This window comes from Pollachius pollachius (assembly GCF_949987615.1).
Source record: "Pollachius pollachius genome assembly, chromosome: 5".
In the NCBI taxonomy this organism is placed as follows: domain Eukaryota; kingdom Metazoa; phylum Chordata; class Actinopteri; order Gadiformes; family Gadidae; genus Pollachius; species Pollachius pollachius.
The window spans coordinates 15164135-15176920 of NC_136938.1; the positions used below are offsets into that span (position 1 = coordinate 15164135).

General features: G+C 42.6%; 1 protein-coding gene across 3 annotated transcripts in view; it reads right to left on the bottom strand.

The window, feature by feature from the left end:
• Positions 1-12786, bottom strand: part of neo1a (neogenin 1a) — a 148353-nt gene that overhangs the window by 70662 nt on the left and 64905 nt on the right. The gene's annotated exons all lie outside the window — the stretch shown is intronic.

The following is a 12786-nucleotide window of genomic DNA, read 5'->3' on the forward strand; positions in this document are numbered from 1 at the left end:
GCGTGTGCAAGCCTCAAACTTTCGCTTTGGTCTGTCAACCCATTCAAAAGGGGTGCAAGATGGGCCATTTTATTTGAAATGCTAAGCATAGGTGCTAACACAATCGACTGCAATTAATCACAATTCTCCATTTAATCGAGCGGCCGGGCACTTCATTTTCTAGCCCCCTGCCAGCGTAATCCATCGTAGGCGAGACAACGCACTGGCGGTCCCTGCAGCCATTACCATTGATGGGAGTGTGGGATGCAAGATTGCAATAATCTCCAAGTCGCTGGAACACAAAAGCCCAATACACAAAGGCCCAATACATCGCACCCAAGCCAAGGGCTATTACATCTGGGAGCGTCTGGTCAGAAACAGTAACCTACCCATTTTCGTCTTTTAAACATGTGCTTGCTTTTCCATTTCTATAAATGCAAAAATACCCAATTAGCAGCACTTGATGATTTCATCATCTTGCTACAGTTATTGAAGTGCAAAATATACCAACAAATAAGAAGATTAAAGGCTGACAGATAATTCATATCAAAACAGATCTTATCAATTAATTTAAGACAATGCAAAACTTTAGGGAAATGAAAGGTTGCCTGAGTGCGATAATAATAAATAGGAAAGGGCATCTTCCTGAAAATGTGTTCTGCAGGGCGTTTGTAGTAACGCGTGTAATCATATGAAGAGTAATGAATGAATGTGTCCATCAATCGCGGGAGATAAGCATGATAGCGTGAACAAGCGCATCCAGTTTCCTTCATAGGAAATTGTTGAGTACACACACACACACACTGAGGTAGATGCATGCATGCAGTGTGCGTGCCGTGTGTGTGTATGGGCAGCCATACTTCTACCACTCTTAATTAAACATTGCCATAGAATGAAAATGAGCAGCTTAATGTAATAGGCACGCGGCTTTACGGATTTCCCAGTAGATTCTGCTGAATTAGACGCCATTCACAAAATACAAAATGGTATTGTATAGAACATCTTTTGGAACACCATCTAATTAATGGAAAAAATGTGAGAGCAATGCTAATGACTCAGGAGGAGCCCTTCTTACATCCCACCATGGACCTGGTGAACAAACCACTGACTTTGCCCCTACAAAGGACACCCTTCTTTTCCATTATTTTACTCTAGGACAGGAGTGGGATTATGTGATAGAATGAATGGAATGCTATGCGGTGCACTGAAAAGATTGGTTTACTGGTTTACGATAAAAAACATTTTATCATTTTATTATTATTTTTTCAAATGGAAACCGATATTGTTGGATTTGTGAATATCAAAGCATGGACTGAGTCGTTTTATCTTATGAGCCCCCAATATTTAATGTGGACTTGTTTTTGGTGAGTAAAATGTGGAAATTAAATAGGCCAGCTGCAAAAAATAAATGAAGGTAGTTCATGTGCTAATTGGAGAAAAAAGAACACATTTACGCAAAGAGGGTACTGCCGTGTATAATTGTATTGAGATCGACTTAGAGAACCATTGGGAAGTGAAATGTGAAACAATGATCACTATTCATTTGTTCCCAAAGTGTAAATACTTTTCTATTAATGAAGACATTTAAGGATACATAGTTGCCTAGATAGTGATCCTGCCGTCTGGGTGCAGCCCACTTCACTGTACAGTCCAGTGTGTTGGGGCAATCTGAGCAAAATTTCTAAAGTGGCTGTAAATATTGCATGACAACCCGGGCCTCATAAATTCTTTATAGGCACAACTGGGTGGGGGGTTGGCTTCAGTAGGTTTACTCCATTCAAAAAATGCCATAAAAAAGTTATTCTAGAGGAGCCGCTCAGTTTAATAAAAGTTTCATTCACAATGGTATGGTATTGCAATGAATAAAGGTTGAAAAAATTCGATATTTGATAATGTTTGCACACACAACAAAGAATTTAGTTAAACTTTTTTAGGTTGGGATAAATACAAAGATGGAAAGCACAATACTATGCAGCATGTCCTTTTTGTGAGTATTTCATTCATCCATAGACCTCAAAACTGATCAATAGTCATAAGGTATAAAGACAAATCCAATAAAACCACAACGAGGTGCTATTTTTTGTTTATGTTTGAGGTATTTCACTAGCATGTAGCATGAAAGATCTTCACAATGTTTGGGTCAAACACCGAAACGATACTTATTGCCACTGCTGCAAGTGTCACACATCCAATTCAACACCATACAAATAAACAGACTCTACTAAATTAATTAAACTAAAACGATTTATTCATACGCCCAGTGGTAGGGATAATTTCGGCAGGATTTTCATGGATAAACAAAAGATCCCATTCCCTAGTAGTTCTGAAATCGGGAGTTTATTGAGAAAGTCGAAGGAGCACGCAGCCTCATCAATGTGGAGACTTTTTTTGCGGATTATACAAAAAACAAAATGGATGGATAGGGCGAAAGCAGCGCCAGGCTTTAGACTGCCGTACTTATTTTATCATAGTGTCCTCTGGTAGAGAAGATGATCGATATTTTTTTATCAAGGTGCACTGAACCTTGTAGCTAGTTCGGAGATCAAGGAAAAACCCATTAACTACTGCTGAAGCAGCAGAAGCACAAACTTAGAGCTACGTAACCTGGAAAACACAGAGCTACACCACCTAGCCAGATGCTGTCCTTTTCCTTTTCGTAATGACTCAAGTCAACGCTCCCTGAAGAACTGCTTGATGTGAGCAGCTTCAGGTGGATCCCGCTCAGGAATCCAACCTCCCGTGGCAGGGAGGTTGACATCTCCGATAGCTCGCCACACTGGCTTGAACACTACTTTACACATCTGCACTAAACACCTCCAGGTGACGAATAGACGCTGCGCCCAGGACACACAGTGCAAATGTTCAGGCCCACAGAGAGATATTAGAATCCAAATTGAGATATCACAACTATTTCCATATAGTAAAACTATATGAAAGTCTCCAAAGAAAAAGGCAGTGAATACAGACAGGTCATTAAGGAGCTGTTTATGGCATCCTTCTCTGAAGGCTACAGGTAGATTGAAAGCCATTTGGGAATATAATCAAGAACGTTTCGGTCAGGAGTTGATCAATTTAAGAAATATTCAATCAGACAGATGGCACACAGCAATGTCTCATTATTGTGATTCAAAAAGAGAGAATGGGTTACTAAAATGGTGAAGAGACAGCTTCTGGCTGGCTATCCCGGTACAGGAAGTAGAGGTGACAGAGCAGAGGGACACACAAGCAGGCAGACTGCTGGAAAGGAGGCTGGGACACTGACACACTGACACACATTGCCAGTTGCCATGGTGACATCAAGTTGACAACCACGAGAGGCAAAAACAAAAAAAATGTTAGTCAAATGGATGTTTTGCCAGGTCCTTTGCTTTCATCATTCAATATGCCATTTTAATAAATCTCCTTCATGCTTAGTAAGCACAAATTGCACTTTCTCTTTATCTCCAAATGCACAAAGACATCTCATTCTACCTTGAACATCTGTAACACAGTATCATATAATGTGCACTTGTTTACAGTCACTGTTGAGATTACGAATTCATCCCCTCAAGTCTCTAGGGTGTGTTTTAGAGGCAGTAGAAATGCAAAAATGGTTGCTGGCAATCTATACCAAGACTGTAGACTGCAGACATCTAAAAACCCTTCTCCTCCATAAAGACTAACAAAGTCAATACCTGTGGGCAGCCAGTAGATGACCAATGATCCCCTATTGTACACAGACACACATAGCATAGAGCGTTAAACTAACCAAGAAATTACAATTATGACCGTGTCCTGTAGATAGAAAGAGTTTTAATTGGGATAACAGGAAATATTCTACTTGGATTTCAACACATAATTAAAGTTTTGCATATATCTCTGTAGGTTGCTATGCCCTTAAGGGGAAAACTGTAGGAGCCAGTATGAATTTGAAAAACAGGGTGTTTCAGTTTCGTGCCTTTAAGTTAGTTCTCCCATCAGGAAATTAATCAGTTTATTTGTGAGTTTTAATCCATGTCTGTGTAGGTGTTAACATGCTCTGATGGATCCCCCCATAGGCTACATAACTCCACTTCTTAGCTGATAGGCCTATGATAAACACAAATACATATACCTTATAAAAAAAAATGCTTGATGTTAAACTAAATAAAAGAGCAAGAGTGCACGTTTCATTACAGATAACTTGGTTGTAAGGGAAGCAAAATTGATTGCATTAGGGTCTTAAATCATATTTAGGTATCCCCTTTTATGTAAACATAGCCCTTTCTCATATTTTAGGCCAACCTTCTACAGAGGTTTTTCCCTTGAGAAACCTCAGCGAGACAAGGGTGGGGGGCGAGATGTGTGTGGGGTTAGTGGTAGAATGGATGCCAGCCTTGGCCCAAGCCGTTAGGTGTTGTCGTCACCACAGTGTGTTTGTCTGTGTGGGCATAACCAGGCATCCATGCGTGTGTGCATAACCATTCATGGTTGTGTGTGCTAGGTGCATAAAAGAGCAAAGAGCAGCTGAGGAAGAGGATTCTGTGATATAAGGAGTGTAAGACACAGAGCTATAATAGAAGCCGTCAATCAAAATCCCAGTAGGCTCGCCTGGCCTCAAATCTTCAAAGGAATGGTGGAGAGGTCAAAAGGTTGGGGTCTTCCTCCACCTTCTTTCAGCTCAAATGGGGCATCCAGATAAAAGGCACCATACAACACAGACCGGGCCTGGCTGATGATGGACGGACAGATAAGAGGCAGAGAGATAGAAGTAACCCTTCAACCTCCCCACACACAACATCCACATTCCCCTCTCACACACTTCCATCACCAGCATTTTCCAGGCCATCCCTCTACTCTACCCATCATCTTTACAGCCTTTATGCTCTGGTCCTGGTTTTCACATTCCTATCTTCCCTCCCTCCCTCCCTTATTGCCTGGACTTTTAGGGGCCAGCTCTCTTTCGTTCTCCATTTTTTACCAGCATTCCAATACCACTCCCGAGATAGTCATGCTAGCAAAGCGAGGTAAAGCACAAAGTAAAAACCATGTAATCACAATTACTTTGTTTCCAAATCAGGCTTGAAATTATCCTTATTATCTCTCGACTTCCTCTCAGAGTGTCTTTTATTGCATGTCCACCCATACCTTCCGTCGCACAGCGCTTTCCTACTGAGGCGTCTCTGTTGTTTTAGCGGAGTGGGGTGTGTGCAGGCGGTCGGTGTCTATTTGGGAAGAGGCTGCGGGAGCATCCACAGATGCAATCGACAGCCCTGTTGCAGCAGTGCAGAGGCTGCAGGCATCTGGGGTAAAATAGAAAGGCTGGGGAGAGGTTAATGATGGGGGAGAGCGAAGGAGGAAGAGACACAGGATCCGGCACGCTGTACACAAACCGAGAAGGGAAGCACATCATCTGGAAAGTTGGGGTGAACGAGGGGATGAGTGAGTGAGAGAAAATTTTGCTGGAATTAAGGTAGACGGGTGGAATACTAAGGCCTCTTAAATATCCCATACCACTAAATTTCTACGTGCTTTATTGTTATCAGGCAGAGTAAGTGAAGTCCTAAGTACAGCTGAAATGATGCCTCATTAGTGTGGTTGAATACACAAGCGACATGAAGCCCTTTACTTCCAAATATGACCCATCAATAGATTTATTCTAGAAAGCATCTCACAATCCACTATTCACAATCTCTTGCTATGCATTAATTAGGCTGTTCATGGAAGATAGCAGGAAGCCTGTGTGAACAAACACAGGCTGCTACAAGGGATGATGAAGTCACACAACAAAGCAGGTCGCCATTTGCCTCGTCATGGGATGGTAAAGGAACGGTAAGTAATCAGGCCACACACACACAGGCCTTTGTCAATATGTTAACTTGCGAGCTTGGGATCACAATTTATTCAATAGAATAGGTATTCCTAATTAAATTGGGCAAAGCAACGCTTTTAGCAGAACCTCAGAACCTATTCTCATCTTTTGGTTGCATCACATTTCAATACTCCATGATTACGACCTGAATGGGGGAATCGGTAAAGGGAGCTTTTTTGCGAGGGTGTGTTTGACCGCGATGTGATTTTTGCCTTGAGCAATTGTACATGCACGGTTCATCAGACTCGTTGCCATTTTTTTTAAAATCTGATCAAACCATTTGGTGCATCATCTTTAGCATCCTGTCCAACACATTATTAATAAACTGATGCGTCCACGTCTAGTTGCTGTGTAGGGTCTGTAAGCATGAAATTGAAAGAATTGATGAGAGGGTTAGAACTGGTGATAAATCTGTTTTTATTCAGACCAAGCAGGATAAGCGCAGATAGAGATAAGTTATGAAGAGGATAGGATAGGACAGAGTGTGTGTCTCTCTCTCTCTCTAATGGAAACGTGCCACAGACCTCTGGAACATCTGGACGGTCCGACCGCCTGGCATGAGTAATAAGACCATTCAGTCTGAAATGTATTTACTGCAAAACAGCGCCGATGCTGTGATAAATGGCTCCAAACAAAGTCCACCTGCATTTTGACCCTATAGCTGGGCACATACACACCAGCAAGCTGGAGGGACAGAGACAATACTGTCCAAGTAAGAGTGTGTGTGCAGCTCTCAATATGAGAAACTGTGCCTGAAGGCACAGTTTAGATGTCCATCTCCATGGCATTAATTGAAGATGCAAGCTTTGGTCTCGGCCGTACAACACATGGTAGCTGTGTCTGATGGCTGCCTGCTGTGGTGTTGCAGAACAAGAGAGCTGTGGTTTCAACAGTACTGCTGAGCCATGGAGATGAGGCAGGGCATTGAAACAATGGATGTCAGCTTCATAAGATATGTTGTGAAGGCTGATGCAAGACATGCAGTTCTATTTTCTCCTCTGCAGCATATACAAACATGCACACACTCAAAGACTCTGCAGCCAAACAACAGACAATACAGAAAATACATACATTCATTTCAAACCTTGAAGCATATTTTTCTGCTAAGAACCAAAAAGCCAAATCACCAACACACACACACTAGCTGCGTCATGTGTTGCACAAAAGGACGACTCCATAACACCACACACTGACAGTAGTAATGGGGCCAGCTCTCCTCTGACTGGGGACCTTTTAATCACCAATCAGGCTACATGGGCTGATCCAGGGTTCAGCCCCACACAAGCACCTTGTGAACTTAACACCTTAAACAGTTGCTCTCCAGCAATCAGAAGTGGGTCAGGATGCTCCATACTGAGTGATTGCTGTAGACTCCCCAGGGCAATCCCACACAGAGTTCAGGGATGCTAAGCCAAGTCTCAACCACACACACACACAAATATATGCAATAACAATATTCCAAAACGGTGCCACCCGCATGCAAACACTCACTCAGACACAGCAACAGATTGAATAAATTTAGACAGCGGATCACGTGTTATTATTGCGTGTATTGACATTACACGATAGAGAGAAATGCTGTCATTCCTTGATGCTCTGCTAGCTGTGTTCTGCGGCTGCCAGGTGTCTGTCTGCATCTGCACCGACGTTCCAACAGGTCTGGGCTTGCATCCCAATCTCCCCAGAAAGCCTTTCTACGCTTATATAGGACCACACTGGGCACTTCTCCAGCACACGGGCTTATTGTATTGTATTTCTTTGTTGCACATGCCTTCAACCTATGCTCACATATTTGAGCAGAGGGATTTATGGGTGATACTGTTTTTTCTATGGTTTGCTTCCCCTTTTAGACGCTATGCGATAATGAGTATGGGTTAGGCTTATGCTTAATTGGGTTGGGGGATTTAGGAGGTAGGGGGCTCTTAAAGCTGGTGTAAGAATTGTCAAATTGTACTGTAAATATAGGCTTGTGAAGCACACAACTACCATCGAGTGCAGGACTGCACAATTAGAGCCGCAATGCGTAAGATTGAGCCGATCCCAGTTAGTAGGCGGGAGACTTTCAAAATTCCAAAAATGAAATTGCAGTGTTCCGTCCGTTGTAGCTGGATGTGCAACTGGGTGACCTAAAACCAGCGTAGCTCGGCTCGCTGGGTATGCATCGCGAGCAATTTGTATCAGAATATATCAGTTATAGGATGTGATTTCATTGATAAAAATTATTGAAATCCCTATTGACTACATATTAACTGAAATTGCGATTTCTCTGCAATTAGCTCTTGCTGAATGGTTACAATTCATTTATTAAAATAGAAAGAACAAAATAAATAAATCTGAATTTCTAAACCTATCAAACTACAAACACCTTATTGTAATAGTTTTTATATACAGTAATACACATAATATTAATTTAATCGTGAAGCTAACAGAAAATTAGGGAGTTTGGCTAAAAGCTGGAAAGCAACAATGAATTAGCTTCTTCACAAATCAAACAGAGATGAGTGCGGCATAATAGCAGAGCAGTAAGCACATTGATTTAATGTCTTTGAGTTTGTAGATAAATTATGATTTTTCGTTTACTCTCCACTCCATTAGGCACTTTCTTAAGGCAACCACTTTCCTTTCACTAGAGACAAAGATAGGGAAAGATATGGAGAATAAGGCCCCATCCACACAGAAATTATCTGCGCAAAAACGCAGAAGTCTTGTATGTTTGGGCAGCCTGCAAACACACTTTTTTGAAACCAGGTCCCAGGGTGAAACGGGGAAAACGTCCAGCCGGGTTTTTGTGTAAGGATTCGTGTGGACGCCAGATACGCAACGATCTCGATCATGTTTGTATACATCGCGCAGGCTTGATGCGCAGGCTCCGCCTCGTCTTCTTTTTTGGTGGCGAACCAGCGCCACATAGAGGCCTTGAATATGTACTACAGCATTTCTACAGCTAAATGCGTTTTTGCAATGAGTCCATCTTTACGGAAAAATCCTGAAACGCTGAGGGGAAAAGATAGTTTTAGTCCGTGCGGACAGGGCCTAAGGGAGGATGGAAGATGGAAGAAAGGGGGGGAGAAAGAGAGAAGGGGGGAGGGAGAGAGAAGGGGCGAGGGAGAGAGAAGGGGCGAGGGAGAGAGATCCAAGCCCAGTGTGAGTGGAAGAGTAGTGGAGCGCAACACATTTTGAAGTGTCACCTTCAACACCTTGAGTGAGCCCTGCATATGTCAGAGGAAGATACAACCTAAAAATGGCACACACACACACACACAAAACCCATTTCCTTGAAACTACAAAAGATCTATGGACACACACGCATGCATTTCAGTACCTTGGGAACGAGCCGCGAACATTTCTCAAGGATATTTTATTAACGTCTGAGAGGGATTGAAAGCTAATCCCTTCTGTCAACTTGTCACAATACCTTGAAAACTCCTTTAACCCTCCCCACCCCCCCCAAAACCGCACAGAATACAGCCAGTCCTGTCACCAGACAGAGGTGACTCAGTTCCTCATCAGGGCAAGGGCAAAAGGGTTACAGTTGACAGGACGAGACAAAAATGTCAGCTGTGAAGTGAGCTTCATCTGTGCGGAGTGAAGCATCCAAAATGATTCAAAGACCAAGTACCAAGACGAGCAGCCTTTGCATTATCAGGACCAGCTAGACGGTACCAATCTCAAAATATAAATAAATCCCTACTCTCTTGAATGTCTATTACTATTCGGGTTCATCTGATGAAATGAAAAGTCATTGCTGGAAACATGAAATGTTTTCGAAACAGCAATAATTGAGATTCCACCATGACTTCCAGACACAGGCAGTAGGTCAACAGATTTGACCCAAACGAGCAGTGTCGGGGACCCATGATACTATAGGGAACAGCATTACAACCATCAGAGGGGATTATAAACAAAGTAATGGAAAGGAATCTTTGGGGTCCAATATACAGGCAACAGAGTGAGACTGGTGGAATATAAAGAAGATGTGCCGATCAGGATTAATGAAAAGACTACTCTGTCGGTTCTGAAGAATATTCGTCATGTTTACCTAACTTCAAAGATTCATTATAACAAAATGAAGCTCGGCACGGCTATGAATCTTTTTTGAAATTTCCTTTCCTTTTTCTTTAAGCATAGAAATACATATATTAGGGCATTACAAGTCAGCCTAAGAACGACTTAAACCTTGTAGGTGTGAAACAAAAATGAAGGATGTACAGAGAACCCTGCGTGTTTTTGGTTTGACTGTGGGAGTTACCTGGTGACACAGTGGGAGCTTCAGAGCACGCACGGCAAGACAGTAACTCTGGAAATGATTATCAGGGGGTCTAAAAACACTTAACAGTGAGGCAGTCGCTGTCTGTATACTGGGTGCACTGTAGCATCCAGCAGACTTATGAAAGGTACACAATTACATAGCCCTGTGATGGCCCTCTGGCTGTCTTTGTTTGTTGTTGTGTTTGCTCCTCCCTGTCTCGCTCTCCTCTCAGGTGTTACCTGGTGGGTGGAGCTGCCCAATTGGGGCAGCTGCCTGCAGATGTATTAGGTTTCCCTGTCTCCCCATGGCTCTCTCCCTCTCCAAAAACCATTTACTCTTCGTTTGACTTTTGTTAATCTTCAAAGCTGTATGTGAAACATACAGCTTGGAAGAGGTTCAAGGTTTCAGACTAATTTAAAGATAGCCAGTTTCCTGTTTGTTGTTTTAAAGTTTTATTGATTTGAAAGATTATGTTTTCCCCTGGGATTGCCCCTTTTTAACAGTAATAACCTATGAGGAGCCTTTGAAACACATTCATGGTATAACAGTTGCCCGACACATCAGGTATGCGGCCCCTGACTAGCATTTGGGTGGACACAGGTCATCATCAGCACCACCACCACTCTACATCAGGAAGTTATTGCTCTCGTGGAAAGAATTGCCACCAGCCAAAAAAGATTCAAACAGTCGCAGTTACTCTCACTCCTGTTGTGGAAATGTTATCAGGTTACAGGGTGGCGACCACGTTGTTTCTTGAAATTGAATCGTGTTTCAAGCCATTTCCCATCAGTGGTGCCAGGGGTCAGTGACACTGAAGTAGAGCTGCATTTTTCAATTGAGATCCTGATTCATTAACAATTCCTTAAGATAGAGGCTATATAGTTTTGTTTTGGATTAAACATTTTGGTTTTCGGCCCACTCTGCCAGTGAATATTTAGTATACTTTCTTAATGCAAATCCAGAGCCGCATACTACGTTGTACTATATACACATTAAAACACTTGGATATGAATCAATATCATAGAAACATATGATTAATTGTAAGACTTCTAAGACTGGGCCAGCTGATACACAAAAATTATAACAAAAAACACATGAAAACAGGAATCCTAGTTTCAACGATCTCATGCTCCAGTTACATTTTCATGTCCCTCTGCGTTTTCCATGCAGGTATGAATAATGAGAATAGTCACTATACAGCATAGATGTTGCCATGGTAACCGGCCCCTTGACTCCAACCTGATTCTGGCCTCTGAATAGGTTGTGTGATAAAGGCAGACAGTTGGACAGCGACTGCTTGTGTCGTTAGCATTCTTTCTGCCCAGTGCTGAGGAAGTCCTCCCAGTATCACAGCATAATGGAGCTCATGATGGGAAGTAACATGACACACCAATGGGGGGGGCAAATCATTTTGTACGCACGCACACACCAGGTTGTCTGGAGAGCAGAGATAGGGCCTGACTCAGTCAGTCTCTGCAGCTACCCAGTCGACCTAATCAGTCGTTAAATACAGTGAAAATGGAAGCTGTCATCTCCTTCCCGCCGAGCAACAGACTCCCCGGTGACACTCTTCCTCCTGGAGAATTAGTCCTCTCTCTGTAGCTCCACCACAGAGCATTTTAGAACCTCTGCTCACTTCTAACCAAGCCCGGGCTGCAGTTTTTTTTTGTATCTACATGCTTTCACCCCGTCACTCTTGGTGGCCATGACTCCAACCCGCAGCAATAATTACTACGGCAACCTTGCAGGATCAGTTTCCTTTCATTGGATTTCATGACGGCACGTCACATGAAATCCGTCCGCCCTGAGGTGTAGAACTAGGCGTCCCCGCCAGCCTCATGCGAACCCCTTCCTTATCTGGGCCGCTACCCGTCGTGTTCCCCCAGTGCCCCTCCTCTACCCTCCCCAGCGGCAGATGCAATTGCGTTGTTGGAAAGGTTTTCTTGTATTTATATGAATTTATATGAGTCATAATGAGTGAGTGTCATAATGACAACAAGTTACGGCCTTTGCAAATCAAGTCAGATTATTAGACGTAAAAACACACGTAATTATATTGTTGCACTGCCATAATGATAATAATCAGCGATCATGAAAAATGACACAGGAAATCAAACTACATTAATATTTTGGTGTGCTATCAGAAAATATTGCCGGCTACCTAAAATTTGACAAGCAGAAAAGCAGATATAACCTGTTCCTGTAGGTCTTGTAAGCCATAATCCAACTCCAGTTTTTTTGTTAGTGCTTTAGACCAAATGCGTATTTTTCTGCGTCCTGTGCTTAAACTAATCCAACAAAAATCAGAATGGGTGTGCAAAGCCGTTTTTACGAACTTGTTAAAGATTGTAACGGCGATGTTGGGCGACGTCACTTCTGTTGGTATTTATATTTCCCAAACAAACAGAGCCAGCTCGCTCCTCCCTTCCATGTTTCGTGCATCCAGTAAAAACTATCATGAATGCAGCACAAAACCCCACAACACCCACCCCTTGTCAGTGATTGGTTGGAATACTATTTATTTTGGTTTTGAGTGGTTGGTAGTACCATTTGTTTTTGTGTATGATCTCGGAGCATAGGCTTCCTACAGAGACGCGTTTTTTTTGACGGACTGCTTATGGGGCGGGCAGCTAGCAGATCGTGAGGAAAGATCAGATGAATTTAATCGATTATGTTTCGACCAAAATTACTGATACAACCTATAATGTTATTGATTTCACATACCCAG